The following is a 23,992-nucleotide window of genomic DNA, read 5'->3' as shown; positions in this document are numbered from 1 at the left end:
TTAGCGCAGCTCAGTTTGAGCGTGAAGGAAAGATACTATGCAGTCAAGAAGGGGAAAAACAGACGACAGTGTGAGCTCCTTCTTGACTGCATAGTATCTTTCCTTCACGCTGAAACTGAGCTGCGCTAAAGCAAGATCATTTTATCGTGTACCATTTCGCCCAGTCAGGAGTGCTTGTCGAAGTTGAACGCTGAGAGCAGCTAGGGTGTGCGCATATAAGTAACATTGAGCTCAGGCGCCATGTGTACGCTACCTTCGACTCTTTGGAGTCACGAAGCTGGCCTGTATACGCCTGCGCAAATCAGTGGGTTTTCGGAAACTACCGTGACTTGACACCGCGTAGAAGCAAGCGAAGGATCCGGTCGTGCGCAAGCTTATTCGGGCGAGCCTTTGGTAGCGTCAGAGAAAAGTTGGATTGAATGGAACTGAAAATCATCACCCGAGTTGTTACGAATACTGTCACAGATGACTGAGGAAGGGATTGCATCTGTTGCAACAAACAGTGGCCTGCGAGCCACTGTTTGTTGACACCAGAGGCTAAATGAGCCGCTGTTGTGCCAAGGTTTATAGAAATCCATCTGATATTGTTCGCTCAACACCTGTGGCCACTTTTGTATCAACACTCCAGTTGCACCTTGAGTCGCTACCAGGAGCATGAATACGCTGTCATTAAGTATGCCATCGGAACTTTCCACAGGTGCCATAGTTGCATTTCTTATTGTCTTATTTTTTTGTAACTGCAACTTCTTTTTCTGCTCACTTGCATGCGTATTTTATTACCTGTTTTCAATGGCAGGCTACTGATTGTATACGTAGCAGGAGTGTGGCTGACTGGGTCGTTTATTTTTCGATTTTCTATGAAGTGGCTTTGTTTTAGATGCCCAATGTGGTTCTTGAATTTTCTTCTGTATCTTTTTACTTTTTTATTTACACAGCGTGTCTTTGTACTTTTCTTTCACAATGAGTGTTTTGGCACTACTATTTGTATGTCCACTCCCGTATGAGCTTTGGGCTTACAGTATTAATAACTAAATATATAATAAGTAAGCTTTCATATGCGTGACCTTTTAGGCAGACACATTCTTTTTGATGCGTTCCTGAGCGCGCTTTTAGCAAGACTGCTGGGCTTATGGGTACATATTTAAAGCGACATTTACAGCCATAGAGATGGCGTAGAAAACTTTCGTTCGCTTTCAATTAGAGTGGGCGTTGCTTTCTATAATACCTGAATAGTAAAGGTTTTCCGCAAAAGATTCGTGAGTGGCCGTAGCTTCGGCTCATTATTCGTCAGAGAAAAGGACTTCAAAAAGATGAATTAGGAACACTAAATGTAGCATTGAGGCTAGAAAAACTTACTTCTGCAAAGTAAAATATACCAATACAAGTTCCCGTATTCCAATTAGAAATCGACATGCTCTCATCCTATTTCGGAAGCGCTTCAAGAACACCGTAAGACGGGCAGCGTGCAAGTCGCGCCGGCTTAAGCGGATTTTCACTCCGGTAGGAGCCAGGAGGATCTAATTCGCACCTTGCACAGTCCAATTAGCTCTACTTTGGAATCGTAATACCATGTGGCGAGGAGCCCAAGATAGTAGAGCATATAAAGGCTTTTCTCTATTGCAGTGAGGTAAGAGACAGTGTTACCAGAAGCTTTACGGCTGATCTCTTTATTAATCTCTCTCGTTGCTCAATCTTCCTGCTCGGGAAAGAAGAGAAAGTCTTGTAGTACTCACGTGCTTTAATTAGCGTAGAGGAGATCATTTTGCGCAGCACACGGGATCCAATTACGACCGATCGACCATAGCGTGACGGCGTGGTGTCCGTTCGGCTACGTTCTTTTATACGCGAAAGCGGGAGCGCGTCTTGCACGTCATTATAACCCTAATCAAGTGGCCACCTTGTACGACGATCTGCAAACAAGCGACAATTGTTGGGATTTTACGTCAGAAATGTACGGCAGATCCAGAGCCACCATAATCCTCCATGGAGGGAAATGACACAATCTTAACAAGAAATGGTATACGGCAGGAAGACACGATCTCTCCAATGCTATTCACTACGTCTTTACAGGAGGCTTTTAGGGCCCTAGATAGGGAAGTCTAGGAAAAGAGGTAATAAAGAGCATCTCAGTAACCTGCAATTCACTGATGAAGTTGCGTTTATTAGGAACTCAGGGGATGACTTACAGCTCATGATTATTGAACTGGAGATGCAAAGCAGAATTGTAGGTTTGAAGACTAATATGGTTAAGGCTGGAGCGATGTACAACAGTCTCGGTAGAGAACAGCGCGTTGCGATAGGTGGTGAGACACTGGAAGTTGTAACTGAATATGCCTACTTAGGGCACGTAGTAACCATGGAGCCAAACCATGACAGTGAAATATCTAGAAGAGTAAGTGTAGGGTGGATCACATTCTGCAAGTATTCTCAAATTATGAATGGTAATCTGCCACTAACTCTCAAGAGGAAGTAACCAGCTGCATCATACCGGTACTTGTCGTACCTACGGAGCAGAAACCTCGAGGTTTGCAAAAAAGGTTCAACTTAAATTGATTACGATGCGGCGAGTGATGGAAAGGAAGTAAATAGGTGTAACCATAAAATAGCACAAAATTGTAAAAAATGCTAACCTTTGAAAATTGCAATTTGAGGTATTACTCCAAAACATGTTTTGAAAAAAAAATTATATAATGACAAAATACCATTTCTTTCTGTTAAAAGCTTAATATAAGAAAAGTAAAAATGTTTTTTAAAGCTGTGAAGGTAATTTTTTGCCATTGTTGCTTTTTTGAAGTGAATCTGCCTTACGGAAGTTTTCAGCAAGTTTCCATGAAGATATTTAAACAAACTTGGTACCATTTTTTTTCGCCACACTTGAATTACAGGCAAGAACTTTTCTTTCTCTTAACCTTGATAGAGTTGTAATTATATGATAAGTAACAGGTAATTACTGGAAGCTAAGTTTTACCTTCCAAGTTTAAAAATTATTTGTGATAAAAAAAATAGCCATCTTGGCTAATAGTTTGCTTTAGCCGGTGGGATCAATATTTCAGAGGAAACATGTAGTTTTGAAAACTAACTTTCTTTTATTGCGAGTTACCATAACGACCCGTAAGAAATTACCTAATTATAATGTAGAAATTCTTCACAACTCCTTTGTAATGAGATATTTGAAATCCGTTCGCAGATTTGAAATGTTGATTCAATGGTACGCATGCATGGTAATTTTCATCAGAGTAGGAAAATAAATAAAAAAGTTTTTTAGGACCCTCGTCCTCCCTTAAGCGACAAAAAGAGAGCAGAATGAGTCAAGGATCAAACTAGGATTAAGGACATCATAGTTGAAATCATGACGTATAAATGGAGATCGGCTGAGCACGTGACGCGTAGGGTGGAAAACCAGTGGTCATTAAGGGTAATTGGCTGCTTTCCAAGAGAAGGTAATAGCGTGAAAGGGAGACAGGAAATTAGATGGGCTGATGAGATCAAGAAGTTTGCCTATATTACATGGCAGCCAAAATCAAAGCCTGGGGTTTATTGGCGTAACATGGGAGATGCCTTACCCATGCAGTGGCAGTAGTTGTGTGATGATGACGATGGTGTGCGAGAACGATCGCATGACTGAGTCATACCGTTTCAGGGGGCTACTGATTACTTTATACCGCCCCGCCGCGGTGGTCTAGTGGCTAAGGAACTCGGCTGCTGACCCGCAGGTCGCGGGTTCAAATCCCGGCTGCGGCGGCTGCATTTCCGATGGAGGCGGACATGTTGTAGGCCCGTGTGCACAGATTTTGGTGCACGTTAAAGAACCCCAGGTGGTCGAAATTTCCGGAGCCCTCCACTACGGCGTCTCTCATAATCATATGGTGGTTTTGGGACGTTAAACCTCACATATCAATCAATCAATCATGATTACTTTATACCTCACAGGGCCCTTCAAAGTGCGTGTAAATCTAACTACACGGATGTTCTTTACATTGAGCGCTTATCCAAATGCGACCGCAATGGCTGGGCGTTGAGCGCGCGCTTCGGAATCGCAGATCAATTACATTGCCGATTTTCGTGTACAGAAGGCAAACACATGGTCCTCAGAATATCGCCGACTTATCTCGGCCTGTTCCATTCCGAGATCTTTTAAGGTTATATGACTCAACACATAGTGGGAAGAAAGCCAGGAAATATTATACTTTACTAATTCAGCCACGGGGGTTGCAGAAGCATCTCTTCACCAGTATCAACCTGAGTAGCGATCGCCAAAGCTGGGAAACTTCAATGCGTAAAGAGGCCCCGTAGTGCGTAAATGCAACTAAATTGCAAAAAAGCCGCACCTGTAATCCACCTCAGTGCATAAAAGCGGTTATTAGGAAGCGCTGCATGCATCAAGCTCACACAAAAAGAAAATGGGCAAGTCCCACGTACAGTGGGAATCGATGATATGCGAAGCATGCATGAGAAATGATATATGTCACTTTAAAACCAGCACAACGTTACGAGGTGGAGGTAAATGATGCCGTATATCACTTATGTACCATGATTATCATGTTTGGATATGTCGTTTACCATAGTCATCTATTCATGTCACGTGATACCAAATTTAGTATATGTGGAGCTAGTGAAACGGCCACGAGGACGCTATGAGCGTGGTATGTTGTCATGTTCTTACATGACACGCGTGTCAGGTTTATCTTGTTTGGACCAGTCATATATTTCGTCATCCAACGACGTCACGTAACACCCAATTTGGTATACGTGGAGCTAGCTAGCAAAACGGCCGCGAGTGCATCCTGGAAGGCCCAATATACTCCAATGTAGTGCTGACGCGCGCGCTCGCTGGGCACAGCAACGCTACGTTAGCAAAACGCCAGCACTCTATATTCTGACGCCAGGTGCGACCAGCGTCCGTCGGCTTGGCCCGACGGCTACCGGCACGAAATGCAATATGCTGCATTTCGCACCGATGCGTTACCCAGACAACACTGCGTCTCCCTCTTTTTTTGATGGAGGGACGCCGGACGCACCGAAACGTGCATGCATCAAGGCAACGCAGCGCGGCGTGCGCCTGCGAGTATATGGCAGGACTGACGCTTGGCGTGGTAACGCCTCCGTGACGCGACGAAATGAACGCCGCGGAGCACGCGCAACCCGTCACGTCGAAATGTACTGGCGTCTAGACTGTGGCATGTAGTCATGTTCTCACATGACACTCATCTCATGATTATCATGCTTGCATTAGTCTCATACCTTTGTCATCTATTGGAGTCACGTAATACCGAATTCGGCATATGTGAAGCTAGCGAATTGTCCACGAGTGCATCATCAGTGTGGCATGTAGTCATGTTGTTAGATGACACGCATGTCGTGATTATCATGTTTGGATGAGTCATTTACCTTAGACGTCCATTCGCGTCGCGTAATACCGAGTTTGGTACATGTGAGCCAGCGAAACGGCCGCGAGTGCATCATGAGCGTAGCATGTAGTCATGTTGTTACATGACACGCATCTCATGTTTATCATGTTTGCACTAGTATCATACCTTCGTCATCCATTCACGTCCGATTATACCGAATTCGGTGTGAGTGAAGCTAGCGAAACGGCCCCGAGCGCATCATGAGTATGGCACGTAGTCATGTTGTTACATGGCACGCATGTCATAAATTTCATGTTGGGGTCTGTCGCTTGTGCTTACCATGCAATCATGTCATACCATACCAGTTTTGCAACATGCCATGTTAACGAAACCACCGCAAGAGCTGCAGGACCATTGAATGTAAATCATGACATCCATAACATACATGTCATGATTTTCATGTTATGACTAGTCAAATATGCTCGTCATACAGTCGTGTTATGCCCTACCAAGTTTGGTATTGTTACCAATCTCCAAATGGCCAGGAGAACTAGAAGTCGTAGGCGGATAGATAGATAGATAGATAGATAGATAGATAGATAGATAGATAGATAGATAGATAGATAGATAGATAGATAGATAGATAGATAGATAGATAGATAGATAGATAGATAGATAGATAGATAGATAGATAGATAGATAGATAGATAGATAGATAGATAGATAGAAAATCGCTGAAGTTCGCTAAAAAATGCTTCGCATTTAATAAATTCGCGGACGTGTCTTAAAAAAAAGAGGCAGAGAGAACTAAACGTGGAAAGCAACGATGCGCATATTTTAAGGACGCGGACGACAGTCCCAGTAAATGCAACTGCCACAGAAACCTTCTATGTCTGCTTACTAAGAATCACCGAAGACACGAAAAAAAAAAAAAAGATGGTGCAGTGCTGTAGTGAGTTGGGGCTTCTAGCAGCGCGGCAACACACAATCTAGGACCCCGTAAGTCAAGATCGCAATTTCACTCGATAGAGTTCGCTTTGTTTATCTATATCTCCTTTTAGCGCATTCTCGTTGTCATGACAACTGAAATCCTGACCACCAAGACTCGGCTTCTCCTGGCAGCGGCCTTTGCCGCAATTGGTTAATCAAATCTAGGCAACTTTTCAAACAATCTAGGTGGTTACAGACAGCACTATTGGGGGCTGCATTCCTAGTCTACTTCCAGATTTTGCTCCTCGCCAGAACCCGTGAGCCCAAGACTCGAAAAATGCGCACGGAAATGATTCTGAAGACTCTGAGGTACTGTGGGATGCGCTCAGCGTGTAAAGGGCCGTTTGTCGCGAACAATGTGTTATTGAAAATATTTTTCACCTGGTATAGGGTCTGGGCCATATGATAATTGCTGTATTCGCATGATTTGTGTCTTCCTGCAAGCCTACCTAAATTTAAGTTGCTCCCTATTTTGAGTAAGTTTTGTTGTAAATTGTGTTTGAGTATTAATTCCCGCTGAATTTACATGCTATGAATTCACGTGTAGCATTCTTGGTGAGTTGCCTTGCCTGCGTTTGTTTTAGCTCGCCTTACGAGCACCATTGGTAATATCTTAACTCTATACTATTGTCTGAACATTATCGTAAAATTAAAAATTTGCAGCCACCCTCCACAGTTTTCAAAGCACGCGTACATATGAGAAAGCTTTAGGGGTGAAGCTCCTTACGCAATGGGTTGTACGTCCCGTGTCGTTGTAGCAGTAGCCTGTTTAAAGGTTTCAAAACGGCTACACAGCATATCCACGGAGTGAATGATGAAAAGTGGGTGAAGCATGCATCAGTACGTCCGTGCTTCCATGCGTCCGTCCGTCCACTGCACTCCACTCGTAATCATTCACCTCGTGGATATGCAGTAATTCTTTCATTTAAATTATGCGACAACATATACTGCCGCATGACCACATTAATTCACCCTCGCACTCAGGCTGCGGTTGCGCTTCTGTACTCTCGACACCAGGTGCCTACTCTATTGGCATGGGCTGCAGAAATCGACACCATTGACGGACTAATGAGTGTTTCTATTGGTGCGTCACGCTCTGCGTTGTTAATCAATGGTTTCCGCGGATAGTGGTGATGTAATGCAACAGCTACTCGTCCGGACAGCATCGCACTGCCGTACGCTGTAGGAACACCCAACGCAAACGCAAGATCATGATTGATGAAATTTGCGCCACTCATCAATGAAAGCGTGGTAAAGCCGGCCCTTTACCTATAGTGTGTTCGAGCGGCGGCTTCTCAGTGCTTCAGCGCAGTCCAGTGGAGCCGAGTTGCAAGCAGGGCGAGTAGCAACGCATGCCTGCAAATCGCGCTCGACTCAGCCCGTCGGTTTCCACGCTCTTCCTTTTTATCACCGCACTGCTGAGAAATCGTGGTCTACCGCTTATCTTATCAGTGTGGGTGAGGGCATCTATGCCTTGTAATGCTATTTCCACGATTTACGGCTTCAAAGTTGATCTTCGAAAAGGAAATGGGACGGAAACTGTTCATCTACTCACGCTGTCGGGCTCAGCTGAGCACATTTTGTGGGCATGCTCTCACCCTCGTTCTCTTTGCAACTCGTCTCCGTCGTACGGCGCTGACGCACAGAAAAGTAGCCGCTTGCGCACGGTGGTTATAGATTGGGCTGGCGTGTAGTCATTGCACTGAATTCTAGCTGCATTTCGGAATGGGAAGTCACCATCATTGTCAAGTACTTGGACCCAAGAAAGCCTGCTGGCGTAAGTGTTGATATTCGTGGATATATTAATAGGGTAATAATACTGGCGTCACTTATGCTGACACGCTCTTTCGTTTGCATTGGTTCCGAGATAGTATAGTACCATTGCGAGAACACATGGAGAAGAAGTGGGGGGGGGGCGGATGAACAACAAGAGGGAAGGCAGGGATGTTAACAAGGCAGATGCCCGGTTTTGATACTCTACGCTGGGGGAATGGGAAGGGGGGCATAAAGATGTGAGAGAGGGGAAGAAGAAGAGAAAGAGAGAGAAAAAGAAAAAAGAGGATTGTCACTCAATTGACTGGCGCGTATGCAGTGGTGGCACCGCACAAAAGTTAAAGGTGGTCACGTAGGCCTGTAGTCCTCAAAAAGCACAAGACAGGTTTGACTGCTTTTTGAGCCGACGAAAGGGGATGACTGTGTTCCAGTAGCATCTGCACAGAGAGTGGCCGATCGTGCAATAGTCGCAATGCGTCCGAAAGCTTCTGTTTTTCAGAGGCAAATCGAGTGCAATGGCATATCAGATGGTTGATGTCTTCTTTGGTGCAGCAGACGTCGCATTCCGCATTGTCGCTTAATCAGATGAGGGTTCTATATGCTTTTGTGAAGTCGACCCCCAACCAAAGGCGACAAAGAAGCGAAGCTTCACTTAGACGAAATCTGGATGGAGGTCGAAGTTCCAGCCGATGGTTTATTTGGTAGAGTCTCGTATGTCTTATGCTTGGGGTGTTCCACTCCTGCAGACACAGACTACGTGCCAGGTGACGAAGTTGCTTTGCAGCGTCAGTCCTTGCCAAAGGAATCGGAAGGATGTGCTCTTCTTGGTGTGGTGTGCGAACCGCGTTGTCTGCGGAATAATTGCCACTGATCCCGATTTGATGTACTCTAGGGCGCCACGCAAAGCCGCAAGTTCTGCCGCCATAGACGTAGTGACGTGTGACAGCTTGATTCGCAGAGTGATTCCTCTAGCTGGAATCACCACCGCACCGCCAGAACCAGACGCTAAAAGAAAGTGGGCGATATACCAATGCAGGAAGTGAACAAAAGGAGGGAGCATGCACTGAGGTCACCGGCCTTTGCAAGCCAAGCTGTTTTGAAGCTAGCAGTGTCGGCGAAGCCCGTGACCTTTTGCATCAAGATCTCGCAAGCAGCGATACTTGCCGCGACTTCAGAGCGAGGCGCGCGGTAGGTTTTGTCCGAAACGCACTTGTTGAACTCAGACCAGCCGGCTCACGCTGGACCACCACAGGGAGTACTAAATGGAGGTGGAAATGGTGTAGGCCTGTGGGCTCAGATTTGGGCGCACGTTAAAGAACCCCAGATGGTCGAAATTTTCGGAGCCCTCCACTAACATCTCTCATAATCATATGCTGGTTTAGGGATGTTAAACCCCACATATCAATCAATCAATCAATCCTGGAGTAGTGAAACCTACCGCACGCTCTATCATTTCAGTCACGTGTTGGGTCGACCGGTTTAACAGGTGACTAGCCGCTGTGTGTTGTGATTATAGTGACGTCACTACCTCTTGGTTTTTGGAGTGAGCATGTCCTATGACTAGCTCGTATGTGATATTACTTGATTTTTTCCACGTTAATAGTTGCGTGATCACACGTAATTTCTTTCACGGGACTAGGTGTCACATGATAATGCCTGATTTTAGTCCCCTGACTAGCGTTTGAGTGCCTTTTGGCCAAAACATTTCGCGTTATTTTAGTCGTGTTGCTATGGAAGTTACGTGAAATAACTTTTTTTCAATTTTCGTATCTTTGACAGCTCTGCTGGCACAGATTGGACTAAAAAGGTCAACATAGGGGTATAGTACTGTGGGGCGCGTGATTTGTTTGTAACATTCGGATCTAAGTATAAAGGATGTGATTTTTATTTTGGAGCCTTTGTAAGCTCATTGCTGATATTCGGATCATTTTGGTAATTATAATTACTGCCAATAAGAGCGACAAAGCACTTTTATATCACACAGAGCCTGCTTTTCTTTTCGCGGTTTTGATTCTGTGTACTGACCCAAAGCGAGCTCACGTAAATGCTGCTATCGGAAAACGCGAATACAGTGAATAACTGTGAACCGTAACATAAGCATATTCCCGTTTTTCACGATAATAACGGGATGTTTATTATATTCTTGAAGAACGTGAAGCAAGAACCACCTGGACTCTTTTTAGAACCAGCAAAGTCGCTGCTAAATTGGTCAAACTTGATTCGATGTTGGATCATAGTTCACTGAAGCAGGTAAACTGTCCATGGACCGCAGAGGACACTTGTCGCCATACGAGCACGGAACATCTTGGTAACCGTCTAGGAACGAACTTATGGCGTCCGCGGGTTTCACTGACCTCACGCACGGTCAGTGACCTTCTGCTTCAAATCCTGGAGTCGCGTGAGGAGACCCGCGTAATCAAATTTGCCTTTCTGGTTGAAAGGCGTTCGCTGCATTTCGGTTCCGGACAAGTGAAGTTTAGACTTCACTGCAGCCTCGTAACGATCGTAACACTCCACGAATTTCTTCAGTACCACCTCCCTCAGCGTCGGTAGTAAGGTAGACGTCCCGCTGAGGCACGCATCCACAGTGCCGCACACGGCTACCCTAATCGTCTCGTGCTCCACGTAGGCTTTGTAGCTTGCGGCGTAGCCATCCGCCTGCCCTTTTACGAATCCAGGCTCGTTGTAGAAAGGGTCTTGGTTCAGCAATGACTGGATGGAAACGAGCAGGCTTTCGATGCCCTGGGCCGGACTCCAGCCTTCGCCGAGAATGTTCAGAGAGATGGCACCGTTCCTGTGTAGAATCGGATTGAACCTCACCCTACCAGAGTCGGTAGTTAGGAACTGGATGTTAGGTGGCATCAGTGGATACATCACCGAGCATTGTATGTGAAACTCGAAGAAGCCATCCTCGTAAGGCGTTCCGCAAGGACCCATCACGACAGCGTGAATCTCTGCAATGTCGTTTTCTTCCGGTGCAATGAATATCCCCATAGGCGGGCGGGCGAAGAAGTCCGCGACGTCCCTCTTCACCCTTCTCAGAAACACCGGGGAGTCTTCCCACTCGAATAGACCAATCTCTGTCGATTCAGCGCCTACTCGTGAAGTACTGGTTGAGGCAGGTGACGCTTCCGGCGTGGCGGCCATTGATGGTGTTAGAGTGGGGCGACTTCAAGACTATTTCCGCGTAATTCTGACGCACTCGCAAGCACGGTCCAATCCACATAATAATAATGATGGTGATGTAGATGGCCTATACGTATGGCTCACGCCCACTCTGGCCGCCTTTGTTTGTTTGTTTGTTTGTTTGTTTGTTGCGTGCAAACACGTGCACATACTTGGTGCAGAAGACTGAGGCGCATAAAACATATCGTGAAGCAGGAAGAGCAGGAGAGAAGACCGAACAGCGCCAGAACAGCGCCTGCTCTTCCTGCTTCACGATATGTTTTTTGCGCTTCAGTCTGCTGCACCAAGTGTGCACCAACGAGCCCAAAAACAAGTTCTTTTGGGACGTGCCCATACCTTCTCTGGGGGATTGGCTATGAATTCTTGTAGTAGCCTCTATATGATACACTCATTGTGAGTCTATTATTAAAAGAACAAAAAATAGCAAATTATCTTTCAAAAATAAACTTACAATTAAATAAAGATGAATCAATAAAATACACATAGAGCTAATACTACAGCCGAAGACTGAAACTTTGAGTAGATTGGACAGTTGAGTTTACGTCACCCGATCAAATCAAATGTATGTCCGACATTCATTCCCATTATCAATTATATCACAAGAATTCGTTCGTCAATAAAATATTTAGGCAGGCGGTATACTGGCATATGTTTCGATTGCTGAATAAAATTGCATACTGCATCAAATACATTTCTGTGACAACGTCCCAAACCGGAGGTGTCGGAACTGATCACTTTATATTAAGTTAAAATTAAACATACCGCGGAAAACGGATTAACTAGAAGTTTTTTCGGTGAGGTGGCCGCCTAATCAGCGATTCAAATTTCTTGCCTTCTGATTCTTCTAGAATTATAAATTTGTCAGAAATGCCCCGCCGCGGTGGTCTAGTGGCTAAGGTACTCGGCTTCTGACCCGTACGTCACGGGATCGAATCCCGGCTGCGGTGGCTGCATTTCCGATGGAGGCGAAAATGTTGTAGGCCCGTGTACTCAGATTTGGGTGCACGTAAAAAACCCCAGGTGGTCGAAATTTCCGGAGGCCTCCACTACGGCGTCTCTCATAATCGCATGGTGGTTTTGGGACGTTAAACCCCACATATCAAATTTGTCAGGAACGCTCTTTCGAAAATGACGTTGCCACTGACAACAACTTAACCATGCACCAAATTTTGGTTTTGTCCAAATGACTGAATAATGCCGTAGGCATTGATGGCGTCATCAATCCCAAAAGCTAATGCCCGCCCATGAGGCAAAGAACTAAAAAGTCTTGTTCGTAGATGCCTCATGGTTCACCAATGGTTTAGACATTCTATTCCTTTTGCAAAACGCTTTGTCCGCTTACGCTTCGTTTTATTACGCATATTCTAAAATTCGGGAATAGCTCACTTCATCCACCTCGGTCGCTTTGAAAATATGCGCAAAAGAAGGTCATTGATTGCAAGAGGAAGCACTGAAGTCTTCACGGGAGTCTTGTTGGCACATACAGACAAAAAGCTACATCACGCAAGAAAAAACGCAGTAAACAAGGCAGATACACAAAGGACAAGTGCTTTTCAACTGTGTTTCTCCATGTTTACCGCGTTTTTCTGGCCCAAGTAATTCACACTATTTACAACCTAATTCGAGCTTCCTGTGTGAGTGAGACCAAAAAAAAAATATTTGCACTTTCAAGCTTACTACATAGTTACTATTTTGTCAAAATTATAGCATTTGAGATTTTTGTAGGTTAAGTTGTTTGCCAGATATCACGTGAATGAAAAATTTGAAAACAAAACATAGTACTACATGGCGTAAGCGCACGACAACACATCCTTTATAAGTTTGTGATGAAATTATGTAATGACTTGATGCTACTGCTTTCTGAAGATGCAGTAAACTCACTGTTTCGGTGTTTGTCAAGAAGCTGAATGCGAGAAGCTCAAATGTTGGTTACAAAAGTAAACCATAACAAATGACTAAATTTGTTGTGTCCTGACAGAACCCTAGTTCTTTTCTTTAATTGCGATAATGTTTCATTGTTGCCCAGCTTTTCTTACCAGCCTGATTGATTGATATGTGGGGTTTAGCGTCCCCAAACCATCAATTGAATATGAGAGATACCGTAGAGGAGGGCTTCGGGAATTTCGACCACCTGAAGTTCTTTAACATGCACCCAAATCTGAGCACACGCACCGACAACATTTCTGCCTCCACCGGAAACGCAGCCGCCACAGCCGGAACTTGATCCCGTGACCTGCGTGTCAGCAGCTGAATACCATAGTCACTAGACCATCACGGCGATGCTTTTCAGTTGCGAAGCTTTTTAAAGCGGCACCCGTTCGTCCCTCGTAGTAGTGCGTAACATGTCTTACGCTTTGACCTGCAAGATGGTACCGGTGGAATATTTCGCCTTTGCGTTGTTTAACAATAAAAAATTCGCAGCGTGCGCGTTAACTAAAAGCCGAACTCTCCTGTCTCTCATTTCCCATGAGATGCCATTGGCAGGTACATTGGGCACTATCCGACAAGAAAGGGTTGCTACGTTATACTCGCTGGGCGTAACTTCCTTGGTTTTAGAAAGGTTTAGCGAGCGTTGGGCCGCAGTGCCATGAATACAGTGAACTAGTATGTACCATGAACTCGAGGTAGTTCAATGTAGGAAGTAGACACGAAGCGCAAGCCGTAAGAAAGTGTGCGTGTACCACCTCTAGTTTAGCCCTTGGAACGTTCACTGGATGGCGGTGCTTCTATATGTGGAATATATGATGAAAACATGTGAGATGTTGGTACTAAGAGTGTTGACTAGATGGACGAACGGGCACACAGACAGATGCATGGATGGACGCACAGATCGCTGAATGAACGAATGGACGCTTGGACTGACGCAAGGGTGGATGCATGAACAAACGCAGGGATGGGCGGATGAACAGACGCACGCACGGATGGGCGGATGAACGAGAAAAGCAAGAACGAATGAACGGAGAAAAGTTTAGTGAGTGTTGGGTCACAGTGCCATGAATACAGTGAACTAGTATATACCATGAACTCGAGGCGGTTAAAGGTGGGATTTAAACACGAAGCGCAAGGCTTAAGAAAGTGTGCGTGCGCCACCTCTCGTTTAGTCCTTAAAATGTCCGCTGGATGGCGGTGCTTCTATATACGTAATATATGATGAAAATATGTGATGTGCTGGTACTTGGAGTGTTGTCTAGATGGACGAAAGGACACACAGATAGATGCATAGACGGATGCACGGATGGCTGCACAGATGGCTGCACGGAGGGATGACTGCACGGACGGATGGACGCATGGACGGACGCAGTGGCGGATGCATGCACGAACGCACGGACGGCCGTGCAGATGCACGAACAGACGCCCGCATGGATGGGCGGATGGACGCACGGACTGTCACACAGACGGACGCATGGACAGACGCATGGACAGCCAAGAAGCAGATGACTGTCATATATGGGAATATTCATAACTCTGCAGCAAAATACACTAGTACTAGTCAGTTAACTACAAACTAGCAGTGTTGCACGAAATGGTGTTTCAAAGAACGAAGTTCTACGAACTAGTTAATTTTGAGAGGAACGAAGGAACGCCACCCTTTCACTCAGGTTTGGTCGAACTCTAACAGTAACGTAGTGCATTTACGGTGGAACGGCAGGAGTAATGGCGTTCCTTCTGTGAACGTCCCATGACATTCAACAGGGGGGTGCACACACGCCACAAATAAGGCAGAACAGGGTGGATGGCCTACCGCATCAGGCCATCAGGCATAAAAATTTACAGCTCGCCTGTCATGTGACTAAGCTGCATTATGTCTTTTACTTCAACGCGCCCGCAGAAGGAGCAGGAAAGCGTGCGATGCCGCGGCAGACCGCGTGCGGAAGAGGCAGTCGAATTTTTTCAGCAAAGCTGCTATGTCAGCTGTCGCAGAAATAAAATTATCATGATAATGAACCAGTACGCGCCCTCTTCGTCCTTTTCCTTTTCGTCTCCAGAACACGTGTGCTGATTTATCCGGCGTAACTTGCACTAATACTTAAGGGCGAGAGAACGAGTAAAGAGAGAGCGAAAGGAAGAGATGTAGAGCAACGAAAAAAATTCTCGGCAAGGAGAGAGGCCCAATCGCCTATCCGCGATCCGAAGGCGAGTGGCGTAGCCATTTGACTATCCAGATTTTATTGGTTCCGTGATATTTATTCATTACAGGTTAGACACATTGAATGCAGAGAACTGATATGTTCATTCTCCTGGCATCGCGGCCCAGACACAAATAACATCGCACTAAGAAATCGGCATTCGTCTGCAGGGCGAATATATCAAATCATGGCGTTTTTCGATCAGGCATTACCACGGCAGTAAAAATTAGCACCTCACCAATGCAAACATCATTGTGGTTGCCTTCCTACTTTCTCACATATATCTCTTAGCTGAGTGATCATCCTATTGAAGTGGGATGTTGAGGACATAATAATCTATCCGTTGTTATGCCTAGGAGTCCAAGTCCAACTTCACTGCTTCTGAAAATGCAACCAGCGTGATAACCAGCGAGCGGGCCAGGCTAAATCCACGGTAGCGATTCCAGGCCGATGATGCAATCGATGACATCTATAGTCCGGCGCGTCTTGCGCGACGCGTGGCAAGCCCCTCGTCTATGGGTGCAATCCAACTCGTTACGGCGGCGGTTCCCGATTGGGGGCTGCTGACACAGGGGCCCCATGGCCTACAAGAGAGCCAAGTGGCACCACGAGAAGCAGCATCCGAGAGGGTCCGAAGAAATACCGGTTTATCGTCACACCTCAGGGCAAGCTCCCTAAAGGGACACTAAAGGCAACTATTAGGTCGATGTTTATAGTTGGAATAGCAGTCCAGAAACCTCGTACTGTTACTTTCGTGCCAAGGAAGAACCTATTTTGAAATAAAATCACGTTTTAGTGGTCCACGTCAGGTTAGCGCACGTCAAACTACTCGCCTTCAAAAGCAGACCGTCCTGACCGACGCAAGTCACTGTTGCCGTGCACAGCGTTGCCCGGCTTTACTGCGCTAGTAGCAGCAGACCAAAAGCAGCAGGAGCCACAACAGAACAGCGGCCATCACGGAGGAAGCAATAGTACGAGAGGCTTTGACGTCACTCGTTGTGAAGCCGCGATGAAGCCGGAAGTCGGCCACATTGATTAGGCAAATTGTCCTCTCTTGTTTACATATTGTTACGGGGAAGATTTATTCACCAAGAGCTGGTCTTGCTAACAGCTTAGAGAGCGCACAGTCATGCAGGCCAAGGGGAGAAGCTCGAGAGTTCAACCCACAACAACCACATTGTCGTCTCCTTCATTTCGGTGCCAATTCAGCTGTGTCGGGGCGACAGTTCCATACACGTATCATCACCCCGGCCCGTAAGGCACCGTCTCGGTGCCTGTTAAATGAGCCAGTCGGTGTCGTAGGGCTTAAGACGAGAAACGTGGACTACTTCCGTTCTGGGTGCAGCAGCTGATGAGTTTGCGGTAGCGGCAATCTCGTAGGTCACAGGTGTGACCTGACGAATGACTCGGTAGGGCCCAGCGTATCGAGATAGTAGTTTCTCGCAGAGGCCAACACGTCGAGATGGGAGCCACAGGAGAACAAGAGATCCCGCAGAAAAAACGGCATCTCTATGTCGACGGTCATAAAGGGACTTCTGTGCTGTCTGCGACGACGATAACCGAGCGCGCACTACCGTGCGTGCCGTGAGGGCCCGGGTGATCGCATCCTGAGCGTACGAAGTGGATGGTGGGTGGTCTGATGAAAGCAGTGTGTCGAAGGGCAGTAAGGGATGACGTCCGAAGAGAAGATAAAAAGGGGAGTAGCCCGCTGTTTCATGACGCGATGAGTTACAGGCGAAGGTTACAAACGGAACAGCTATGTCCCAATCAGTGTGGTCGGTAGATACGTACATAGCAAGCATGTCTGTCAATGTGCGGTTTTGGTGCTCCATAAGGCGGTTCGTCTGAGGGTGGTAAGATGTGGTGAAGTTGTGATGGGTAGCACAAGATCGGAGTAGATCATCAACCACACGAGATAGAAAGTAGCGACCACGGTCTGTGAGCAGGTGAGACGGAGCGCCATGCTGGAGATTTGTGTCGTACAGCAGGAAGTCGCCAACGTTGGTTGCGCAGCTGGTTGGCAGCGCTCGAGTGATTGCATACCGAGTGGCATAGTCTGTGGCCACTGCAATCCATTTATTTCCAGTTGTAGAAGTAGGAAAGGGACCTAGCAAGTCCAACCCCGCTCGATGAAATGGCTCGGCTGGAACTTCAATAGGTTGAACAAGACCGGACGGGGGAGTCGTAGGCCTCTTTCGGCGCTGGCACAGGTCGCATGATGCGACGTAACGGCGAACAGAGTGGTAGAGGCCCTTCCAGAATACTCCTCGCCGAATGCGGTCGTAAGTTCTGGAGACTCCTAGATGTCCAGAAGGTGGAGCGTCGTGAAATTGTCGCAGAACATCCTTTCGCAGGTGATGCGGTACGACGAGTAGAAGTTCCGCGCCGTCGGGGTGTAAGTTGCGGCGGTACCAAACATTGTCTTGAAGTAGGTATCTGCTAAGAGAAGGGTCAGCATAACGCGATTGAACGTGGTCAATGATGGTGAGCAGCGATGGATCTCGGCGCTGTTCGTCGGCCACGTTCAGAAAGTCAGTGATGGCTAAAATGCAGGCGTCGGATTTCAAATCAGTGGAGCTAGGTGGATCAACGGGGTGCCGGGATAGGCAGTCAGCATCACTGTGCAGCTTTCAAGATTTGTAAACAACCGAGAATGTGTACTCCTGTAATCGAAGTGCCAGTCGGCCGGGTCTTCCTGTAGGGTCCTTAAGCGTCGACAGCCAGCAAAGCACATGATGGTCCGTGATGACTGCGAACGGACGCCCGTATAAGTACAGACGGAATTTCGCAATAGCCCAAACTAGGGCTAAGCATTCCCGCTCAGTGATGGAATAATTTTGTTCCGCTTGCGACAAAAGGCGGCTAGCGTAGGCTATCACACGGTTGGTGCCATTTTGTATCTGAGCGAGTACAGCACCACTGCCATGGCCGCTTGCATCGGTGCGAAGCTCTGTTCGAGCCGCTGGATCAAAGTGAGTCAACACAGGTGGGGATGTGAGGGCGGTAATTAGCGACGCGAAGGAATGTTCTTGGTCCCTTTCCCAAGAAAAGGCCACATTCTTTTTGAGGAGATTCGTGAGGGGCCTAGCAATATCCGCGAAGTTGAAGACAAAGCGGCGGAAGTATGAGCAGAGCCCAATAAAACTGCAAACTTCTTGTGTGGAACGCGGAACCGGAAATTCTCCGACTGCACGGACTTTGTCAGGGTCGGGTTGAACACCAGTGGCGTCAACAAGGTGGCCAAGTAGTTTAATCTGCCGGCGTCCAAATGAGCATTTCAACGAATTCAGTTGGAGACCAGCGCAACGAAAAACGTCAAAAATTGCCGAGAGACGAGACAGGTGGCTTTCGAAGGAGGGCGAGAAAACGATTACATCATCCAGATGGCAAAGGCAGGTCGACCATTTGAAAACGCGAAGAGAGTCCATCATACGCTCAAAAGTAGCCGGGGCATTGCAGAACCCGAAAACCATGACCTTGAATTGGTAAAGGCCATCGGTTGTGACGAATGCTGTCTTCTTGCGGTCATGGTCGTCGACCGAAATTTGCCAGTATCCGCATCGAAGGTCGAGGGACGAGAAATAGTTGGCGCCGTGGAGGCAGTCGAGTGCATCATCGATTCAGGGTAAAGGATAAACGTCCGTCTTGGTGATCCAATTTAGGTGGCGATAGTCGACGCAAAAGCGCCAGGTGTTGTCCTTATTTCTAACTAAGACCACAAGGGATGCCCAAGGACTCGATAAAGGCTCAATGACGTCTTTACTCAGCATTTTCTCGACCTCCGTCTGTATAACTTGGTGCTCAGCATGTGACACGCGATAAGGGCGTTTGTGGAGTGGACTGGCGTCGCCGGTGTCGATGCGGTGGGTTACGGCACTTGTGCGGCCCACGGGACGGTCGTCGACGTCAAAGATATCCAGGTAAGAAAATATAACACCCCGGAGCGCTGCAACTTGGGAAGGTAAGAGGTTGCTGGATATCGTTTTGTCAAGGAACGTCTTATATTGCGATGTGATGAGAGGTTTCGCCATGTTCTTATTGTCAAGGGTAAAGGAACATATCGAACATTCATCAAGGGTGGAAAGATCGGCTAAAGTGATGCCTTGGGGAAGAACTTGGGTCGACGTAGAGAAGTACAGAACTGGAAGTAGCACCGTGTTGTTAGTACCAACCACTATAGTATGTGGTAGTGCGATGTGGTGCGTAAGGGTCAACTCGATGAGGGGAGTCACCAGATAGTCTACATCAGGAACGGACAGGAAGGGCGACAGAGGAATGTGCATAGCAGCCTGGGGTGGTAGCCGTAGAGACTCCACGGATCGTAGCCGAGTGCGACTTGGAGGAGTGAAATCAGTGCACAAAGGCAATTCGAGCCGTAAGATACTGGTAGAACAATCGATGAGGGCGGAGTGGGTGCTTAAGAAGTAAATTCCAAGGATGACGTCATGTGGGCAAGCATCGAGGACTGCGAAGAGAACGGAAGTGTGGTGGCCAGCAACAGTAACGCGGGCAGTGCACATACCAAGCACCGATGTTCGACTTCCGTTGGCAACTCGAACAGTAGAGAACATAGCCGGTGTGAGAATCTTTTTCAGGCGAGATTAAAGTGTAGAACTCATAACAGATACTTGGGCACCAGTGTCAATTAGAGCAGTAACGGCGTGGCCTTCAACGAACACCCGAAGTGAATTGCGTCTAGAATTTGTAGCCGGTTGAGGGTTTTCATTCCAAGTCGTCAACGCAGCGCCACCTCCAGGAGCTGCACTCGTGAGTTTCCCGGGGAATGGCCAGAATAAGCCGGTAACGAAGAGCGGCGGCGTTGGGGGGAGTGTGACGGCCGACCCTGAGGTGACGGCGTGCGGCTACACCAGTTTCTTTGGGCGACGACGTCAGCGTAGGACGGTTCGGAGCGTGAAGATGAACGGCGAGCTGAAGGGTCCTGAATATGCAAACCGGGTTGCGAATAGTGTCCATGGTCCTGACGGCGGTCCACATTAGGAAAGCTTGGCCAGAAATACCACCTGTTGCGGCAATGGCGGGAGGTGTGCCCAACTCGAGAGCAAGAAAAGCAGATGGGTCGATAATCGTGCGTGCGCCATTCAGATGGATTTCAGTAGCGTGGTGGGAACCGAGGAGTCGCAGCTGCCGCAGCGACAAGTGGAGCAGAGTGGTGGTCAGCGTTGTGGAAGGGAGTGCTCATGGGCTGCGGCATAAGTCTGGCGGGCTGGGGAACCTGGACGCCCAGGTTAGCAAACTCCTGACGTACGACGGCTTGATTAAGCGAGACTGTTGACTAGTTGTCTTGCGCAGGGGGCTTATAGGAAGCGGGTGCCATGGCTTCCAGCTCCTGGTGAACAATCCTTGCGATATTGGCAGGAGGCGCAAGTGGACGGGGCGCTGCAGAATCCTCGCAAGATGAAGTCGCAGCAGTGTTTGGTACTCTCGTGATGTGGTGGGTTATTCGCCTGCTTTTAGCTTCTTCAAATCGTCTCCATTCAGATATGATGGAGTCGACAGTGGTGCAGTTCTTGCACATTAGTATGTTGAAAGCATCATCAGAAATACCTTTCAACACGTTGCTGATCTTGTCCGCCTCGGACATGTTTTTGTCAGTCTTCCGACACAGTGCCAGTACGTCTTGAATGTACGTGACGTACGACTCCGTCGAAGACTGAACACGCGACGCGAGTTCCTGCCTGGCTGCCATCTGACGAACAACTGACCGACCGAACAAATCGCGAAGCTTTTGCTTGCATGTGTCCTAGCTGGTTAGTTCTACTTCATGCGTCTCATACCAGGCGCGTTGCCGTACCCCGTAGGTAGAATAGAATATTTGCCAGCATAAGCGTTTCGTCCCACCTGTAGTGCTTGCTGACGCGCTCGAATAATGCGAGCCATTCTTCGACGTCCGTGCTGTCCGTCCCGGAAAACGGGCCAGGGTCGAGAAGATGGGGGGAATCAGAGGTGATGGAGCCGGCGCGGATGGCGAGGCCTGAGTGCCAGTTTCAGGCATCGCGGCTGGACAAAGCTGGCGTCCACTGCGGAGTTACAGAGCCGGGTTGTGTGAAGACCCCGCACCTTCCACCAAAAGATGTTACGGGGAAGATTTATTCACCGAGAGCTGGTCTTGCTAACAGCTTAGAGAGCGCACAGTCATGCAGGCCAAGGGGAGAAGCTCGAGAGTCCAACCCACAACAACCACGTTGTCGTCTTCTTCATTTGGGTGCCGATTCAGCTGTGTCGGGGCGACAGTTCCATACACGTATCGAAGCGAAGCAGAAGGCGCGACTCCCTCTCGGTCTCAAAAAGCACGTGGCCTGCGCGCCGCGTGCGCCGGTGCTATCCGAAACCAACGGAACGTATTTCAACACGCTGTCATGCCGCGATACGGTTGACGAAATCTCTGCGTATGGTTGTTGTACTCTTGCACTGCCGGCGTTTAAGATAAACACGGCGAGTTGCACGTTAAGCTTTTTTTTATTTGACGTGTTATTTGCGAAAATAAAGATGATATTTCGGACATTGCCGCGCAACAAACCAGGCACCCAAATTTGCACAGCTTCTTTCAGATCACTTTTTCCCCCTTTTGCACTTATTTTTATTCTTTATGAAATTTTCGGTCAGGCTGTGTGCTAGACACAGTTTTGACGGACGCTGCAAATTCGGAGTACGTATACGCGCGCTCGTTTCGTGGTTTCTAGTTCAGACACCTGGTTACAACCACCACCGGAGGAAAATCGCGTAGCTAACAATGCGGCACAAAGAATGGATGCTGTCGAACAACTGCAGTACGCCACGGTTAGGTGCGAGGCCCCTGAAAACGCGCCCACCACTGCTGGACCACCTGAACGGTGTCGCACCGCACTACAATAATAATAAAAAACGCCGCCATTGTGCCCAGTGAATATGGCCGCTGTAACGTAATTTCCGCCACATTTTTTACGCCCTGCGCCGGCTGGGCATGCCCTCTCCTACCTTTCTTTCCTCCGTGGTGACCATTGATCAATTTCCCGCCATTTACTCTGAGGTCGCAGATGCTTTTTGGTTCAACTGCACCCCGCTAAATGGCACCACCTGTCCAGTGTAACTACGCAAAAATTGAATTTTAAAGCAGTCGCGCCATTATCCATAGTAACATCTGGTGCTTCTTTTTTCCATGAATGAAACAGCATCAAACAAGCAGCATTTTTTTGCGTCTCTTTATGCACGGAAGGTTCTTTATTTAGTGCAGCTAGATCGTTTACTAGTGAATAATTGTAGGCAAATCGTTTGATGTTAAGGGTATCATTTTAAGAATGTCCTACTGCGTCGCATGTCTTCTTGTGCATTTACCTTAATTTCTTCTCAGTAAGTAGGGCACTGTTATTGATAATATGGTCGATTTAGATGTTGTCATATATTGAGCTTTCCCTCTGACATCAATCGTTTTTTTTCTTTTGAGTCCTTTTAAACTGTCTACCCCAGTGCTGAATAGAAAAAGACTCTGCCGTGCGAAATCAAACCTCCATCCTCTGAATTGTGAGTACGAGGCCTTAGCCACTAAGCCATGCAGGAGCGCCTCCTCCAACGTTCAAACACCAAGCTATTTATATCTACCTCAACCACTGACGACGCCCATCTCAGGTGAACTATAGTGTTTTCAGCATTGCCAGCGGGTGGCTCAATGAACGCGTGTCGCCAGATCGTCACGACGAGGCGGCGCGTGCTCTCATCTTTCACGCGCACTTTGCTCAGTAGTAATGATAGGCGGGTAAACGCTCACGCGCGGTGGGGAGACTCGCACGCCTTGTGATTTTAGCGGAACAATTCTGTTGTAGATACCGGGCGCATAAAGGTCTCTGCACTCGTTGCTGTTTGCGAAAAACGCGCGTTTTTCACGCACAGCGAAGTAACCACTGAAACACTTATTTGCGTGAAAACTCGGGGCACATCTCGATCTGCTTCCCATTCTTTGTTGGACACTCCAGTTTGTTGCTATCACATTCATTACGTCGCCTTTGCGGCGAAGCTGTGACTTATTTGCAATGGCGTTTATATACTATCGCTCCTACATTTCGCATATCAACGCCCTTCTGGTCCTTTCTTCAAGTAACGGCGCATGGAGCATCCCTGGCGCATTTTCTCCTGCATCGTGGCGTTCAGTGCATTATTTGACCAGCTTTGCAGTTTTTAAGCTAAAGAAGTCAGAGAGTTTTATTCTGTTCCACGCTCAGGGAAAAAAAAACATGCTGAAGAAAAAAAAGAAATGCAATGACAATCCCTATTTTGGTGCAATACCGGGATTAAATTTCAAATTACATTTATCTAATCACAGGCCTGTGCCTTCCGTCGTCATTTCTGTTCGAAATAGGTCTGGTGAGTGCCAGTACGAGTTATGCAGACATCACCGATGTTTTCAAGCGTTAGAGGGCCTCTTTAACGTGTGCGCAGCGAAATTTTATTGTTCAAGTACACAAATGCGAAATATCTCACCTGCCCTACTGTGGAGGTAAATATTCAGTGTCTTTATATAAGGGCTTGCCAATAAACGTTTGCGAAACGCGAGCAGTCATCTTTTAGGGCGAAGCT

General features: G+C 47.4%; 1 pseudogene; it reads right to left on the bottom strand.

Annotated features, from left to right (window-relative positions):
* Positions 1–10,466: 10,466 nt before the first annotated feature.
* Positions 10,467–11,258, bottom strand: LOC142774234 (ubiquitin-conjugating enzyme E2 Z pseudogene; annotated as a pseudogene).
* Between the last annotated feature and the right edge of the window lie 12,734 nt (positions 11,259–23,992).

Source organism: Rhipicephalus microplus, chromosome 10 (genome assembly GCF_043290135.1).
Source record: "Rhipicephalus microplus isolate Deutch F79 chromosome 10, USDA_Rmic, whole genome shotgun sequence".
Lineage (NCBI taxonomy): Eukaryota > Metazoa > Arthropoda > Arachnida > Ixodida > Ixodidae > Rhipicephalus > Rhipicephalus microplus.
Note: the sequence above shows the minus strand (reverse complement) of the source record. Positions and strands in the feature narration are given on the sequence as shown.